At 44.0% G+C, this 18,019-nt stretch overlaps 1 long non-coding RNA gene across 1 annotated transcript in view; it reads left to right on the forward strand.

Annotated features, from left to right (window-relative positions):
* The window catches only part of LOC138833422 (uncharacterized), a 29,546-nt gene extending 12,310 nt beyond the window's left edge, over positions 1-17,236 (forward strand). Inside the window, exons 2-3 of the long non-coding RNA XR_011373899.1 lie at positions 16,232-16,322; positions 16,997-17,236. This is a non-coding gene — a long non-coding RNA (uncharacterized lncRNA). The remainder of the gene's footprint in view (positions 1-16,231; positions 16,323-16,996) is intronic.
* The last annotated feature ends 783 nt before the right edge of the window (positions 17,237-18,019 follow it).

Genomic DNA, 18,019 nt, shown 5'->3' on the forward strand with positions numbered 1-18,019 from the left:
GTGTGTGTGTGTGTGTGTGTGTGTGTAATGGAATTCTATGCCTCCATCAGAAAGAATGGCATCTCACCACTCATTAGGAAATGGAAAGACTTGGAAAAAAATTATATTAAGTGAAGTAAGCCTGGCCCAAAGAAACATAGGTCCCATGGTTTCTGCTGTCTCTTTTGCTGCTAACACGCCGGAGTTTAGGAATTGTTTATTTCTCAGTGCTAATAAGAGAGAGGGAGCCAAGCACAGGAGGCTTATGCCTGCAATTCTAACTACTTAGGAAGCCGAGATCTGAGGATTGTGGTTCAAAGCCAGTCCAGGCAGGAAAGTCCCTAAAACTCTTTTCTTCAATTGACTAAATGAAAAGCAGAAGTGGGGTTGAGGCTTAAAGCAGCAAAGTGCTAGCCTTGAACATAAGAGCTCAGGGATGGTGTCCAGGCCCCAAGTTCATGCCCCATGAACATCCAAAATAGAGAAAAAAGAAACTGAAAGAGGAGAGAGAAGAGAGAGAGGGGGAGGGAGGGGTTGGGAGAGGGTTGGAGAGAGGAGGGAAAGGGAGGGAGGGAAGGATGGAGAGGTACTTGGTTTTCTAAGTCAGAGCACCACGTCCAGTTTTCTAGTGGTTTACTGGAGATAAGAGTCTCCTGGACTTTCCTGCCTAGGCTGGCTTTGAACCATGATCCTCAGATCTCAGCCTCCTGAGTAGCTAGGATTACAGGCATGAGCCACTGGTGCCTGGCTGCTTGTGATATATGATTTGGCCATATTGAGTCCCCAGAGTGTTCATCTTCCCCATCTTTCCCTTTGTCACCTTCATCTTCTCTGGAAGTCTTTTTACTTTCATTTCCCCTTTATTTAAAAATTTTATTTCCTTTGGATTCTAGTTGGGTAACAGGTATTTTTTTCTGCATCTCATTTATTTCTCTTACTATGAAAGTATGAAGATTTTTAAATAGCCTTTTTAGCTGTGTTCCTGTGGCTCATACTTGTAACCCTAGCTGCTCAGGAGGCTGAGGTCTGAGAATCAGTTTGAATCTATCCCTGGGCAGACAAATCCAAGAACTAATCTTCACTTAACTAACAACAAGATAGAGGTGAGTTGTGACTACAATGGTAGAGTGCCAGACTCAAGTTAAAGATCTAAGGGGCAGTACTCAACTCTAGTACTGTAACAAACATAACAGCAAACAAATCCCTTTTTAATAAAGAGACATTCACAGTAAGCTCAAAAACAGAACATCAGAATCTGCTGTGACAATCTCCTGTGGGAAAATGTTACACAGAGAGGAAGCCCCAGATGCTGACAGATGGCCATAGCTTCTCCTCTCTCTGTACCTGCAGATCCTGAAAATCAATGTGTGATGAGCATCCCCGTGGTGGCACAGAGCGTCCCATGCTGGTGCTGAGTACACTTGCTGGTCTTGAGCAACCATCAGGGAGGTTAATGTCTGGGGTCACACTTGGGTCCCCTGTGTCTCATACAGTAGTACAAAGCTATGTCCTATCTTCTCAGACTGTCCATCTGCAGAAACAGCGTGCTCCTTGAGTTGTCTCTGGAGATGGTGAATTGACCTTTCACAGAGTCTGCATAGTTTTTGTCACTGCTATCACCACTAATGTATAAGAGCCACTCAGACCTCTTTCCTGGAGGCTGGTAGAGCCAGTTCATGTAGTAACTACTGAAGCCAAATCCACAGGCTGCACAGGAGAGTCTCAGGGAACACTCAGGCTACACCAAGCCTCTTCCAGATCCCACCAGCTGCACTTCACACTGCACACTTGCGAACACAGAGCATCCTGGCCAGGAAATTTCACAAAGACCTACTGTCTCCTCACTCACACCCAGTCATATATTTAATATCTCTTAGTTTTCATAAATTACCTTGTAATGCTGCCATAAGGAAAGTCCATCTTAGCACAAACCCCAGACACATTTCTCAGATTACAGTCCTGAACACTAAATGGAGTTTTTATCAGCAGAAGGAGCTGATATATTTTTTTTAATTGTAAAAATACTGTACAGAGGGGTTACAATTACATGGGCAAGATAATGAGTGCATTTCTTATCAAGCATTGTAGCCTCCTCCTTTGTTTCCCCTTCCCATCCCTTCCCATCCTTCCCCTGCCCCACACCCAATCCTCCCTGCCTACCTCCCCCACCACCAAAGTTGTAAAGTTCGTTTTCGACATAACGACTTGTACATCTCATTGTTGCAATGGGTCCACCTGTATCCCTATTTAAATGATTTGTTTTTCCCCTTCCCCTCCACAAAATATACCGACATCAAATACAGTGAAAGCAGGGGTTATACTGTGGGGGAGGGACATACATAGCAACAAAGAAATAATCTTATAAATGCGTTAGAAACAATCGCATGAAAGAAAAAAAAACATCTGAATACATATCTTAGGGTTCATTTCTCTAACATCAACTTATCTGGCCTTTTCTGCTTGGCTCAGACATATAATAGATATTGCAAATAAGGGAAACCATAGGACCTATGTTTCTTTGGGCCTGGCTTACTTCACTTAATATAATTTTTTCCAAGTCTTTCCATTTCCTAACAAATGGGGCAATGTCATTCTTTCTGATGGAGGCATTGAATTCCATTGTGCATATATACCACATTTTCTAGATCCATTCATCTACTGAGGGGCATCTGGGTTGGTTCCATATCTTACCTATAGTAAATAATGCTGCAATGAACATAGTTGTGCTGGTAGCTTTACTGTGGTCTTGTTAGTAAACATTTGGGTAAATGCCCAAAAGTGGAATTGCTGGGTCATAGAGGAGCTCTATGTGGAGTCTTTTTTTTTGGGGGGGGGGTCCAGTGGTGGGTCCTGAACTCTGGGCCTGGGCACTGTCCCTCAGCTCTTCAGCTCAAAGCTAGCACTCTACCGCTTGAGCCACAGCACCACTTTCGGCTTTTTTCTTTTTGGTTATGTGGTTCTGAGGAATCGAACCCAGGGGCTCATGCATGCAAGGCAAGTGCTATATCACTGAGCCACCTTCCCAGCCCTATGTGGAGTCTTTTGAAGAACCTCCATACTGCTTTCCAAAGTGGTTGAACAAGTTTACACTCCCACCAACAATGCAGTAAGGTTCCCTTCTGTCTACATCCCCTCCAGCATCTGTTGTTATTAGAGTTCTTGATTTGTGCCATTCTAACTGGAGTGAGGTGGTATCTCAATGTTGTTTTGATTTGCATTTCTTTTATGGCTAGGTAGGTTGAGCATTTCTTCATGTGTCTATTGGCCATCCTTCTTTCCTCTTCAGAGAAGTTTCTCTTTAATTCTTCAGCCCACTTATTTATTGGACAGTTGTTTCATTGAAGATTTGTTGTTGGGGGATTTAATTTTTTGAGTTCGTGGTATATTTTAGCTATGAGACCCTTGTCCGTTGTATGGCTAGTGAAGATCTTCTCCCAATCTGTGGGCTTTCTATTCATCTTGCTAGCTGTGTCCTTTGCCATGCAGAAGCTCTGCAATTTCATGCAATCCCATTTGTCCAACCTTTCTTTGATTTCTTGTGCTTCTGGGTCTCTATTAAGAAAATTTCGGCCTGTGCAAAGGAGACCTAGGGTTTCTCCTATCCATCCTGTAATGTTTTCAGAGTGTCTGCTTTGACTCCGAGGTCTTTGATCCATTTGGAGTTGATTCTGGTGGAGGGTGATATATAAGGATCTAGCTTTAGTTTTCTACAAGTCATTAACCAATTTTGCCAGCACCATTTACTGAAGAGGCTGTCTTTCTACCATTCTATTTTTTTTAGAGGGAGCTGATATTTGCATGTCCTTCTGCTATAGAATAAGCTCTGTACTGCAAGTCTCAGGTAGGACAGTGCTCAGAGCAGATGAGTGTGCTGAGGGAGTCAACAATAAATCAGTAAATGCAGGGAATTGGAGCATTTCACTATATTTACAAGCAGTGACTTTTGGGAAGATTTAGCCCACTGTGAAAGCCTCAACAGTAGGATCAAGGGGCCTATTATCATCACAGAGAAATCTGATGTGGATTATAATTCCTACCTTAAATGCAAACATTATGTTTAGCTGTATTCCATCATTCCCACAAGTCTGGGTTGGTTCCCAAAACATGTTCATCTATGTGTCTTTCTGTTTGTGCTATCTTCATATATCTGTGTATTTTAAACCATCTTACTGAGAAATCATTGGCATATAATGATAATTATATAAATATTGAGATATGTATGTGAACACAAGTGAAATAACCATGAAAATATTCCACAACCTGTGGAATCATTGCTCCTTGAGACCCAGGTCCTCTCAGGCATCACAGATTGGATGCAGGCTGCCATAGAAGTCAATGCAAATGGATCATTCGAAAATCTGATCTCTCCTCTAGAGAAGGCTATCTTCTTGTTCTTTTGAAATGTCATCCAGCAATGATGTTTCTCTTATGGGACAATATAATGTTTCTAACTGTTGAACCTGAGTCGACTTGTGTATAGGGCTGGGAAGGTGGCTCAGTGGTAGAGCGCATTGCCTTGCATGCATGAGGCCCTGGGTTCGATTCCTCAGCACCACATAAGCAAAAAAAGAAAAAAGCCGGAAGTGGCGCTGTGGCTCAAGTGGTAGAGCGCTAGCCTTGAGCTGAAGAGCTGAGGGACAGTGCTCAGGTCCATAGTTCAGGCCCCACAACTGGACCCCCCCCAAAAAAAAAAACAAAAAAAAAGACTTGTGTATATCCAAGTCTGTTGGCAATCTGCCACATGAACAGTGGCTAGATCTCACAGATTTTGCTAATCACCAAAATGTTCCTTAATGCTGTTCCCCCCCCCCCCACACACACTTTGGGTGCAAGCAACTCCACTTCCTGCTTTTCCGTGGTTAATTGGCGATAAGAGTATCAAAGATTTTCCTGCTCTGCTGGCTTTGAACCTAAATCCAAAGATCTAAGTTTCCTGAATAATTAAGATTACAAGTACAAGTCACTGGTGCCCAGCAGACCAGAGAAAGGAACATTCATCTTTCCCTGGCTGGCAGAGGAGTATGCACTCAGTAAGCATTAGTTTTACTTTTAATTTCTTAATTATTTCATAATTAATGGATTAGGTGGAGTTTATGTTTGATATCTTCCTTTAACCTACTTTTCTTGTTTTTCTTTCATTTATTCTGAACATTTCTCTTAGGTGCCTGTTCTCAGTCAATTTTTGGTTATTGATGCCTGTATGATGTAGGACAGGGGTTAGCAAACTTTCTCTGTACAAGGTTAGAGTTTGCAGGGCATTGTCGTTGTAGCTATTACTCAGCTTTGCCCTAATAACACATAGGATGTCACAGAAAGTATATGAATGGATGAACGAATGTAATTGTCTGTGTTCCAATTAAATTTATTTACAAAAACAAGGTTGGAGTTGGCTTATAGTCCTATAATGTCTGTCTCTGATTTCATTTATTTCTATCTATTTATGTATGTATATATGTATGCATGTATGTATGTATGTATGTATGTATGTATGTATGTATGTATGTATTTGGTGGTCCTGGGGCTTGAACTCAGGGCCTGGGTGCTATCCCTGAGCCTCTTTGTACTCACGATTAATGTTCTCCCACTTGAGCCACAGTGCTACTTCTGGCTTTTTTGGAGTAGTTTATTGGAGATAAGAGTCTCACAAACTTTTCTGTCCAGGCTAGCTTTGAATTATGATCCTCAGATCTCAGCCTCCTGAGTAGCTAGGATTACAGACATGAGCCCTCAGCACCAGGTTAACTGTCCATGATTGTATGTTAAGTAATAAGAGCTTATAGGTTAGTTTACCGTGTCACTATTTTCTTTCCCTTTGATGAGAAGGATAGGTAGATGGGTGAAGATTTGCTCTATTAGCAAATTACTAATATATCTTTTCACTATAAATGTTCACTTTTACTATGCTGATAATTTTCTCTTTTTAGGCAGGAAACAGCATAACTTCTGGTTTACATGAAGTTTGGAAGTTAATGAATATATTCTAAACTTTCAGAGACTGACAAATTCATTTCCTTTCCTGTCATTGGATCTGCTGAGTCTTGTAGGAGATTCTACAATCAGGAAAAACACATAAATTTAAAACTATATAATAATTTAAATCTTAAGTTATACCATGAGTTATTATGAACGTGTTTTGAAATGATCCAAAGGTCCTGTGACCAGAGCTTTGTCCATTGCATAGCAATGTTGTGGGGCAGAATCTTTGGAGAGATGAGGCTTGTGCAGGGCATCTGTGGCTCATGCTTGTAATCCTAGCTACTCAGGAAGCTTTGATCGATAAAAGTCAGACAGGGCAGAAAAAGACATGTGAATTACCTGCAATTGACAACTGAAACAAAAGCTGGATGTGGAGTTGAAGTGGTAGTGTGCAAGGCTTGTGTGAAAAAGCTAAGAGACAGCACCTAAACTCTGAGTTCAAGGCCTAGTCGTGTGTCCCTCATTGAATTATTTTTTTTCAGCTAGGCCCCATCTCTCCAAGTTTCTAGAATCCTTGAAAATAGCACTGCCCTCTGGAGAGCAAATATTCAACACATGAGCCTGTGGAGGACATTTCTTATTCAAAACATAATGTTAGTGAATGTTAGTGAACCAGGAACAATAAGAAAATAAAGTTATTTCTCTCAAAAGGAGTGAAGAGTGTATAGCTTAATGGGGATAATTAAAACACATAAGTTGCTAGTGATTTGTGCTATAGAAATTAAAAAGAAGCTGGGATCCCTTCTTTAGTGGAAGTCTTGAGGCTGTAGAGCGGGTTAGGGGTTAGGGTAGTCCATATAAACAAAAAACATAGTCAAAAGGACAGCTGAGAAAGTCAATACTCAGAGGTCACAGAAATCCACAAACCTCACTTCCTTATACCAAGGATCTAAATGGTGACAGTTAAGGAGGTGGTTCTAGGATATTGAAGGTTTCAAAGTAGAACTTTGGAAACAGTTCTGTATTCATATAATAGCTGTGGAAGAGGTCCAGAAAAAAAGAATGCTTAGTTGTGTTCTGGTACAACTTATCTGTAGGGAGCTGGAGAAAAGGATGGTGGTGAGGAAAAAAGGACATCCACAGTTACCAGAGCTGTTTTGGAAGAAAAATGGATATAGGTGGAGTAAGGGATTTAAGGACAGCCCAATAACAACCTGTGAGATGTGTTGACATCACACCAGGCCCACTGCTCTCGCGCCACGCCCCTCCCTCCTCAAGTGCTACTTTCCTCGTAGCCCTGTCCTGTCACAGCACGGCTCTCTCCGAGCCCTCCCTTAGCCCCGCCCATCCCATCGCCCCATCCCCTGCACACACGCCCCCATGTTCTCCGTCCCTCCCCAGCCCCACTCCTTACCTTGTGGCTCTTGCTGCCTCCTGGCTGCCCAGTGCAACCTGCATGTACCGCTCCTCACAGTGCTCACACATGCCACCCTGCTCCTCGCAGGCGCTCCCCTATCCTTGGCCCCCACGTGCTCCCACCTAGTCCTGACACTTACCCTTGCCCTTGCCTTTGCCCCTGGGTGTCAGCAGTGAGGGGGGGCCCTCTCCCCGTGCCCTAGTGGTGTCAGGTGAGGGTGGCTCCCACTCCTGTACCAGTAGGTGAGTATGGCTTGCACCCTGCTCCCCGTTTTTGGGCCTCTGTGCAGGGAGGCAAGGATGGCCCACGTCCTCCCCACTTTGGCCTGCTGTGCCGGCAAGTGAAGGCTGCCTGTGCCCAGCTCCAAGTCCCTGTGCCAGCAGGAAAGGTGGCCTGCACCTTCCCCTCCCTGCTCAGAGCCACTGTGCCAGAAAGTGGGGGCAGTCTGCTCCCTGCTTCCGCTCTCCGAGGCCCTGTGGTGGTAGGAGAGGGTGGCAGAGGCCTGCGAGGCCTGCAGTGCCTTATCGGACCAAGACACTATGGAGAGAGAAAGCCAGCACTCCCCCACGGAGAAAGACTTGCAGTTCTGGGACCTGAGGCATCTCCAACTCTCTGTGGCGCCAGGCCTCCCGGAGAACAACCTGACCTATGGGAGACTATTCCATTCAGATTTATACACACAAACCCGATATCACCCCTGCATCCCAGTAGGAGCCTCTCTTAGGGGTCGGGCTTCTAACGGACACGGGGAAAGGAGGCCAGGTGCTGGACAACGTGGCTAGAGGCTGCCAAGGTAGGTGGCCAGGGAGAACTTGCAGAGGTCTACATGAAGCAGGATAACTTATGGAAACTGAGGCCTTTTGTTGACAACTCTGAAATATGGCACCTAAAATCTTAGAAATGCTATCTTTGCTTCAAAGAGAGGCAACTGAATGCATTCTTTCCTGAGGGATGCATTTCTCACCCAAGAATTCACAACTGCCTGACAGGATGCCCCACAATGCAGACAGCAGGGTGTCTCCTTATTTCAAGGATAAGGATCTGTTTTATGGCAAGATGCATTCTTTCCTGGAAACTCAGAGTATAACACCAGGTGTAGTAAAAGCAAAGACAAAGCACCCAGCTTTGCATAACTCAAAGCCAGACCCCCTGTCTTTTCCCTATAAATACCCAACAGCTCAAGGACCTGTGTGTCTTTCTGGGTGTCTCCTTGTGTGTGTGTCTCTGTGCTTTGTATCCCTATGAGACCACCCACACTTTGCTAGAGTGTGCCCCTACCCTTCTGTTTGCTTTTTTGTCTGTCTGTTTCCTTGTTGTTTACTTAACAAATCTCTGCCAAGTTTTTGGACTTGTCCAGAAATTCTGTGATCGAAGTCAAAAACCCTAAGTGAAGAGTTACTATATTTAAAGGGGAGCTTCACTAAACCTTACCTCTGTCTGGTGACATACACAGGAGTGAATTTCCCAGATGGCATCCTGTGCTGACAGACAATTACAGGGGTTCAGGTGTGGACATGCATGAAAAGAAATGGAAGCAGAGTGTGCGAGAACCTGTGTAGGAGGGGAGAGAGAGAGACTGAGGAGACTCTTCCACCGATGTAAGGAAATTTGTCAGAGTTGGTGAGATGTTAATTTTGTGCCTCTGGAATGAGGGGTACCTGTGGCTAGGACTCCGTCGTCTCAGGCATACCGAATCCAATCGTTTGTAGAGACTAGAGAGTCACCTGCCTCTTGTGCTAGGACCCCTAAGTGCTTGTCCCTAGGAACTGGTGAGGAAGCGGAAGAAGTTTCGATGGTTGGGAAGGCCTAGGGATGAAGCTCATGGAAGCATGGCTTTCAAGGCCTTAAGAGGACATGTAAGGGCTATAATCTTCTGAAGAGGTTCCTAAAGATCCCCTCATGAAACTGTTTTGCTAGGATTGAGTAATTAGCAACCCAAATTATCAAATACCCAGTCATGGCCAAGAATAAGAGAAGATGCTTCTTAATGTAAACAAAAGGAAGGCCTTATATAGCATACTTTAAATTGGCAGGAATTTTGCAGGAAGAGTGAGAGAGAAGTAAACCAAGGTAGGTGACTGAAGGAGATATTTGTTCCATCTATGACTATGGCACCTATGACTGTGAAGCTAGTCCTGAAGCCATGCATGTCCATCTTCAACCCAACAGATTTGGGACTTGGAAGGCGTGTGTGTGTGTGTGTGTGTGTGTGTGTGTGTGTGTGTGTGTGTGTGTGTGTGTGTGTGTGTGTGTGTGTGTGTGTGTAGTGTTTATGCAAGGAAGGGAATCATAATAACCAGGCTGAGATGAGCATCTAACACCTGAGCCTGACACATTAGGTATCCCTAGAAGTGCTCATAAGGAGGGAAAGCCGTGTGCAACAAAGCTATTTTCATTTCAGGATAAGCTGAGAAAAGGTCGCTCATTGCTCTGAAGGTGGCTAATAGTGGGCTTTATCTTTCTCCTCTGGGAGGCACCTGCAACAATTCCTTTATAGAGTTCTTCATCTTCCAGGGACAGGAAGGATACTGGTTTGGACAGAGCATCCCAGAGTCCTGAATCTTGACTGGCCCAAGAAGAGACCACAAGACCTAGACAGGTTGGGTTGGGGCTTGTGGCTCCATCAGAGCCCATCCCCCCTTCCATGGACTGGAGAGAAAGCAGAAGACATTAGACACTGAACATGCAGGGCACTGCAACAATGCTGCCTGCACACCTGGATACAGCTGAGCCTGAAGCTGCACCTCAGCTTCTCATTCTCAGGTAGAAGTACATTACCTTTTCCTTTGCTCAGTTTTGTGTTTTCTTTCATTTACAGTTGATATTGGTCTAATCAACACAAAGTGATTACTAATTCTCTGGGTTAGGGAGTCTGAGATTTTAATTTGATGACCTAAACCACACAGTCAAGAACAAGAATTACAGTTGATGGTTTGGTAGTAGCCTGGGAAACACAGGGATTCCTCTGCTGGTCCTGCAGCTTTAGGTTTGGCTCTGACAGTCATTGCAGCAGTGAATCAACATCTTACCTGGCAGTTCTGCAATTCCCGGGCCTTCCCAGCAGTGCCACCTTGTACTTGTAGCTGGTACCCTTGGTATCCAGGCTGCCCATGAAGACAAATGTGTCTGGAGGGTAGTAACAGATTGTTCTGGCAGGTGATATCCCCATAGGTACTCTGTATTCAGGCAGGTGATGCCCTTCTAGGATGCTCTGTGTTCAGGTAGGTGATACCCCAATAGGGTACTCCCTGCCCTTGGAGGGATCCCAGAGGAAAGAATATCTGGGGTGATTTCTAAGGTGTAAAGATGAATGTGCATAGTAGCAAAATTTCATAAATTCAGCAAACATTCTCTGACACGTACCCAGTGTTAAGAAAAAGAGTCCACCTTGGTCTTCTAGGCATACCCAGTGTAGAGACACAGCCAGAGGCAGACAATCTCTGGCCCCATGTTTGTCGTTCCTGAGGAGCAGAGAAGCTTCTCAGAGGAGGGACCTTTTGAATTGGGCATTTGATGTCAGAGTAGAAGCTGGTCTCATTTCCTTTTTCTCAGAAAAACTGAGGCTCAAGAGATGTAAGTGTCCAGCTTGATACACACAGCTAATTCAAGGCTGGGCTAGGAAGGGGTTGCAGAGCCTGGGAATGTGAGGAGAGATTTTTGTCTTTGGAAGAGGTCATAGCAAGGATGAAAGCAGAAGAGCTTCAAAACAAGTTACTTCTAAATTATTCCTCTAAATTATTAATTGCACATATCAAGCATATAGGTCTTATACACATATACACATTTCATTAGTCCTACTAAGTGATTTCATTTTGTTTTTAGTGAATACAACCCTGTGCCGAGTCTGGGCCTCCCTGGAGTCCAAACCTCCTTAGAGTCTGAGTCCAGGCCTTTTGTAGTTTGGGCCTGCTCTGAAATCTGCACCAGTTCTGGTTACAGGCATATTTCTAGCCTGGGCCTCCTTTAAGTCTGCAGCGCAGCGTCCAAGTCAAAGTCCATTTCTTGTGCCTACTCTGAGTCCAGGTGTCCTTTGAGTCTGAGTCCAAGCCTGTTCCTAGTCTAGGCCCCTCAGACTCTGTGCCCACTCTGAGTCTATGCTGGTTCCAATTCCAGACCTGTTCCTGGGCCTCCTTGTAGTCCAGTCTATGCCCATATCTTTTCTTTATTTTTATTTTTTTTGGGGGGGTGGGTCCGGTCGTGGGGCCTGAACTCTGGGCCTAGGCGCTGTGCCTCAGCTCTTCAGCTCAAGGCTAGCACTCTACTACTTGAGGCACAGCACAACTTCCCACTTTTTTCTTTTTGCTTATTTGGTGCTGAGGAATTGAACCCAGGGCTTCATGCATGCAAGGCAATCACTCTACCACTGAGCCACCTTCCCAGCCAGTATGTCCACATCTTTTCTATGCCTGCTCTGAGTCTGGGCTGCTCTGAGTCCTGACTGCTTGGAGTCCTGGTTGCTTTGAGTCTGGGTCTGCACCTGGCCTACTTCAACTCTGGACCTGCTCTGGTCTGGGCCATGTTCATTTTCCGGGCCTGCTTCATGTTCTGGCCAATTCCTAGTTTGATTAACTCAGAATCTGCATCTATTATCAGCCTGTTCAAAGTGTTCATGTCCTTAGCAAAGCCTAGGGGTTGGGAAAATTGTATAAGACATTCATTTTCCAGTGTCTAGGTTTTATTCCCATTGTACTAGGCATATGAAAGTATTTTGTCTAGAGTTAAGACCATGAAAATGATCCTGTGTTACATGGCCTCCTTCAAGCTAGGTAGGCACCTTTACACTGAGTCATGTCCCTTACCATCACTGTGTCAGGCCTGACCTGAGATCTGTCTCATTAGAAGCGGGGCGGTGGTATCAGAAGGTGAGAGCAGAAAGTGTGCTCTAGATGGCTTTTTCTTTTTGTTCTCAGCCATACTCCAGATCACTCTCAGCATAAAAGAGGCTCCAGGATGCTGAACCCTTGTTCTACAGAGACTTCCTTTGGCTTCAGGTCCTGGGTGATGAGAAAATGCAAAGGGTTCAGAAGCCTGGAATTATGAGTGTAGGATCTGGGTGTAAGGCCTAATGTAGTATGGTTTGGCTGGACCTCAACAAATCTTGCTTTGGAGAAGATAGTGAGTTAGGGCCTAAGGGGATCTGTGGAAAACATTTCTGCCAGGTGCTAGTGGTTCATGTCTGCTTTCCAAGCTACTCAAGAGGTGAAGCTCTGAAGATTGCAGTTTGAACCCAATCCAGGTCTTCAATAATCACCAACTGTCCCCTTCCTTTCCCCCCTCTCCCCCAAAAGGGAAACAAAACCTCAAGAAAAGCACCTAGGCTGAGTTCAAGCCCCAGGACCAACACAAAAAGATTTTTGTTTTCATCATATAGGTTTGATACACATTTTATTAGGCATTCAAAATTATTTCTATTTCTTTTTGGTAAATTCCAGTGGTATTGTGTCCCATGACCTCTCATAAGCTAGGCAAGCACCTCAGCTCTTAGCCTGGCCATCAAGATTTTGATGCATGTTGTCTTCTTTTTTTGTTGTTGTTTTTGGTCCATTCGTGGGGCCTGAACTCTGGGCTTGGACGCTGTCCCTCAGCTCTTCAACTCAAGGCTAGCACTCTAACCACTTGAGCCACAGCGCCACTTCCGGCTTTTTTTTTCTTTTTGTTTATGTGGTGCTGAGCAATCGAACCCAGGGCCTCATGCATGCAAGGCAAGCGCTCTACCACTGAGCCACCTTCCCAGCCCGCATGTTGTCTTCTTCTGACTGTAGGATAAAATGTGGAGAGTATGGAAACTTGGTATCTTTAATAGAGGTTCATGGTATGTGGCCCAATGTGGGATGGTCTAGAAAGACCCCATCAGAACTTGCTCTCGCAAACTCATATCTTGCCCAGGTCACTCGCCTTTCTCCAAGTCTGCATCAAATTTTCATCTATACTTTCATGTTCATTCTGCGGCCTGGAGAAGGAGGTGAAGGTGTATGTGAGAAAGGACATCCAGTCCCTTCCTGCTTGGTGCGTTGGTGCTAACCAGAACAACTTTGGTGACTCTAGGTTCCTACCCAGGCCTCTGAGTCTTCAGTGCACTTTAAGTTTGCATTTTGGTCATATTATATTCAGTAGTTGTGGGGTTGGGAGCTCAGGATATGTGTGGAAAAAAATGTTACTTAATTAATTTGTCAGTTCTGGGGCTGGAATTCAGGGCCTGGGTGCTGTCCCTGAGCTCTTCAGCTCAAGGCACACATTCTACCATCTGAGCCACAGTGCCACATCCAGTTTTCTGGTGGCTAATTGGAGATAAGTGTCCCCTAGACTTTCTTTCTCAGGCTGGCTTTGAACCACAATCCTCAGATTTCAGCATCCTGAGTAGCTAGGATTATAGGAGTGAGGCACTGGTACATGGCAGTACCAAGTTTTTTTTTTTTAAATTATTATTGTTTTTGGTTTTGCCAACCCTGGGGCTTGAATTCAGGGCCTGGGCACTGTTCCTGAGCCTATTTTTGCTCAAGGTTAGCATTCTACCACTTGAGCCACATTGCAATTTCTACCTTTCTTTTGTTTGTTTTGTTTATATGGTACTGGGGAATAGAACCCAGACTTTCATGCATGCTAGGCAAGCATTCTATCACTAAACCATATTCCCAGCTGCATAGCACATTTTTATCTGTGCTTTCAGACATGTTCATCCCGTAGCCTGGAGAAGGCAATGAACACATGTGTGAGGAAGGACAACCTATGCATTCTTGCTTGGTAACTTGTACCTGTCAGAGCAACTCTGGCCACACTAGGCCCATCCCAGGCCTGTATCCTTAGCACCAAGTCTTTACTGAGCTTTCAGCTCTGTCCTGCATAGGATATGAGGACTAGGGGGTGAGGGGATGTGTGACACATGTTTATATTTTCATTATTTATTACAGACATTTTATCAGGCATTCTGAGGTATTTCAATTTGCTTTGGTGAATTCCAGTGGTATTATGTTCAGGGCTCTCCACAAGTTAGGGCAGCACCTCAACATTACCACTGTAGCCACGCTTCCAGTCCTTTTGCTTCTTCCCATTTTCTTTCACATTGGTTTGGCTGTGGTCTGCTATTCTCCTTCTGTCCATAAATAGGTAAACAGGCATGCACCCCTATACTAATCCCTATTTATTTGCAGATTAAAAAAACCCCAAGGATTGAAGTTATGCAGCTTGTCCACCATTACATAGCTAGGTCTCCATGCAAACATCATTTCAACTTAGGCAGTTATGTGGTCACCTTAGACCTTTCTAGTTTGAAACACGAAACACTGAAAGGTGTAGAAAGAACAGTGGCAACTCAATCCCTTCAACACTGATGAGTTTGTCTTGGAATAACTTGTATAATAGCATAAGTTTTGGGGAGAGGCTGATGGCCAGAATGCTAAAGACTCTTTAGTGTGGTGGTGGTAGTGGTAATGGTGGTAAGGGTAGTGGTGGTGTGTGTGTATTGAGAAGTAAGCTTGACCCTGCTGTATTTCAACCTCACATAGAATCAGCTCTTCCTCTGGTGTCTGGAACTGCCTTCACCCTAGTATTGCACAGAGACATTGCTGTCCAGGGGCTTGGGGTTAGGAGCCCATCTGCTGTGTTTACATTGGAACAGGCCAATAAGAACATCCCTGCATTTTGTGCTAAGGACTTGGTTTCCACCAAAGGACTCTGAACACCATTTACCCTTTTCTGACCCTTTGCATCAGGGAAAACCATCTGTTTCCTTTTTTTTTTTCGGTCATGGGGCTTGAACTCTGGGCCTGGGCACTGTCCCTCAGCTCTTCAGCTCAAGGTGAGCACTCTACCACTTGAGCTACAGTGCCACTTCCGGTTTTCTGGTGGTTTTTATTGGAGATAGGAGTCTCACGGTCTCTCCTGCCCTGGCTGGCTTTGAACCGAGATCCTCAGATCTCAGCATCCTGAGTAGCTAGGATTACAGGCGTGAGCCACCAGTGCCCGGCATCCATCTGTTTCTTAAAATAACTAAACAGGTTGTGATGTGGTGAACACCATAATCCTGGACCTAGGGAGTAAAGAAGATAAGGCAGGAGTTCATGGGACTGATATTTTATTTATTCATGTGTTCATTTTTGATGTGCTTTGCCTTAGGTCTTGGTGGGTCAAACACATTTGAGTCATACTCCAATCCTCCTGCCAAAACCTTCTGAGTAAAGGGATTACAGTTGTGTGTCCATCTGTTTATCTCAATGAGATCTTTTATGTTGTGGGTTTTAGAAGTAATTAGAAGGGAACCTGAAAGTTTTGCCTTGTCTGCATGTATTTTTTCTTCTTCTTTTTTTGCTGATGTGGTGCTGAGGAATCCAACCCAGGGTCTCAGGCATGCAAGGCAAGCGCTCTACCACTGAGCGACCTTCCCAGCGCACTTTCACCTCTTAAAACTTTGATTACTAATGTAATTTGGTAACATCGTGACTCTACTTGTTATTTTGGAATATACCATAAACATCCATAAATTGATAATGTTCACTAAAGGATTGGAAGTGGATAGGGATAGAGACATGTTAGATTATAGGTAGTAGATATATCTTTATTTATTGCTGCTTTGTAAAGCATTACCATATATCCACCATGACAATACCAGAGAATAATTTTCCTGCAGTATACAATTTTCCTTTACGTATTCTGCCATCCACTATCCCCTATAAATATGAATATTTTCCCTTTTTAATTATTTTCACAATTAAATTATTATAAGATGGATTTTTTTAATTGCTTCATTTTGTTTGGTTTTGTGATGGTAGATATTGAGACCAGGGTATGATGTAAGTTATGCTAGTATACTATCCCCCTAATTTACCCTCATTCCATCATATTCCATCATGTAGGGATTTAGAGTTGCTGGATATTGTGTTTTGTGAAGCTTGACTGAAACTTGCAACCTTCGTGATCTCTCAGCAGATTCTGGTGGCTCTTACCTGTAATCCCAGCAACACAGGACATTGAAAACTGAAGATTCAGTTCCAATCCAGATTGGGCAAGAAACTCTGTGAGTCTCTCATCTCCAATTAATTACAATAAGCTGGAAGTGGAGTTTTGGCTTAGGTAGTAGAGCACTAGTTTTGAGCAGAAGATACTCAAGGTAACCGTGAGCACAAGCCTAAAACATTCATGTGAGTGTGTGAGCATGCACACATACACATACACTCTCTCTCTCTCTCTCTCTCTCTCTCTCTCTCTCTCTCTCTCTCTCTCTCTCTCTCTCTCTCTCTCTCTCTCTCTCTCTCTCTCTCTCTCTCTCTCTCTCTCTCTCTCAAGCAACATTGTATTTTACATTCACATCCAGAGATTGGACAACATCTCGGCAATTTGTGAAATTCATTTTTGTATTTCTTGAAGGAAAAGGATAGATCATGGCACACAGAAGCCAAGACTTCAGAGGCAAGTACTGTATAAACAAATAGCTTGTAAAAAAAAACTAAATAGCAGTTTTCTATCTAGCTTTACATATAACATTCCTTAAATGCTGTAGTATTATTAAAATAATAGTCATCATAACAATAAAAACAATGCAGCACCTTTTCATTCTCCCCTTCCCTACTTCATAAAATATTTGGCAACAGAATAAAAAAAGTCTTTTTTCTTACAAGAATGGACACCTGTAAAAATATCTATGTGTGTAATGTTTGTTTACCAATGCTTCTTTGATCTTCCCACCTCTAGGTACTTGCATATTTTGCTGATGATTGCCCTTAAGGGCAAACAGAAGATTAGGATACAGAAACAAAATAATGTCCTAAGATATAGATGTAAAAAACATGTGCAGGAAGCACATAGCAGGCTGAGAGTGCCCTGAGAAGTAAAATGATTTGTGCCGAGTGATAGGAATAGTGACTAATAAGGCATGGATCTGACCTAAGAATGGCTCCTTGAAGCTGAGACCATGCCAGTACCTAGGGGATTCGACAAACAAGGTATGCTGTTTACTATGTCCATATGTGTATATTGTGATGTTGAAGTGGTGATTTCAGACTCGTTTGTTTTGGGGAAGGTCTTACGTGAGCAAGCAGCTTAGATTATTGGGACCTGAGAGGTGACCTTGCCTCCCTCACAGTGGATTAGAACATGGAACTGTGATAGCAAACTATGAAAGTTTGCTCAAGTCAGCTCATTTGGCCTGTGGCTCTGGAACAAGAAAGATGTTCTTATTCTGTGTTCAAAAGTCAGGAGACTTGGGGCTGGGAAGGTGGCTCAGTGGTAGAGTGCTTGCCTTGCATGCGTGAGGCCCTGGGTTCAATTCTTCAGCACCACATAAGCAAAAAGGAAAAAGCTGGAAGTTGTGCTGTGGCTCAAATGGTAGAGCACTAGCCTTGAGCTGAAGAGCTGAGGGACAGCGCCCAGGCCCAGAGTTCAGGCCCCATGACGCCCCCCCCCCCAAAAAAGTCAGGAGACTCTGGTCTCAGGCACGAGTGAGTGCATCACTCAAAGCTTCAGACATTGGATCAGTGCCAAGAACCAAATCTAGTTTCTCAGGCCTTTGTCCAAGTAGAAACCAAGAGAAATACAGAGCAACTCAGGCGAGGTGTAATCATGATAGGAAACATATTTGATCTCATCCTACTCAGACTAGAACCATCTTCTTGTGTGCTTTTAAGTGTCTATATTGAAATAATTCTTTCTACGTAGTTTTCAATCCACTCTATTACAGTTACTCAATTTGAAGTGTGCTCCCAATTCCATGTTTGA

This window comes from Dipodomys merriami, unplaced genomic scaffold (genome assembly GCF_024711535.1).
Source record: "Dipodomys merriami isolate MVZ:Mamm:240054 unplaced genomic scaffold, mDipMer1.0.p SCAF_207, whole genome shotgun sequence".
In the NCBI taxonomy this organism is placed as follows: Eukaryota; Metazoa; Chordata; class Mammalia; order Rodentia; family Heteromyidae; genus Dipodomys; species Dipodomys merriami.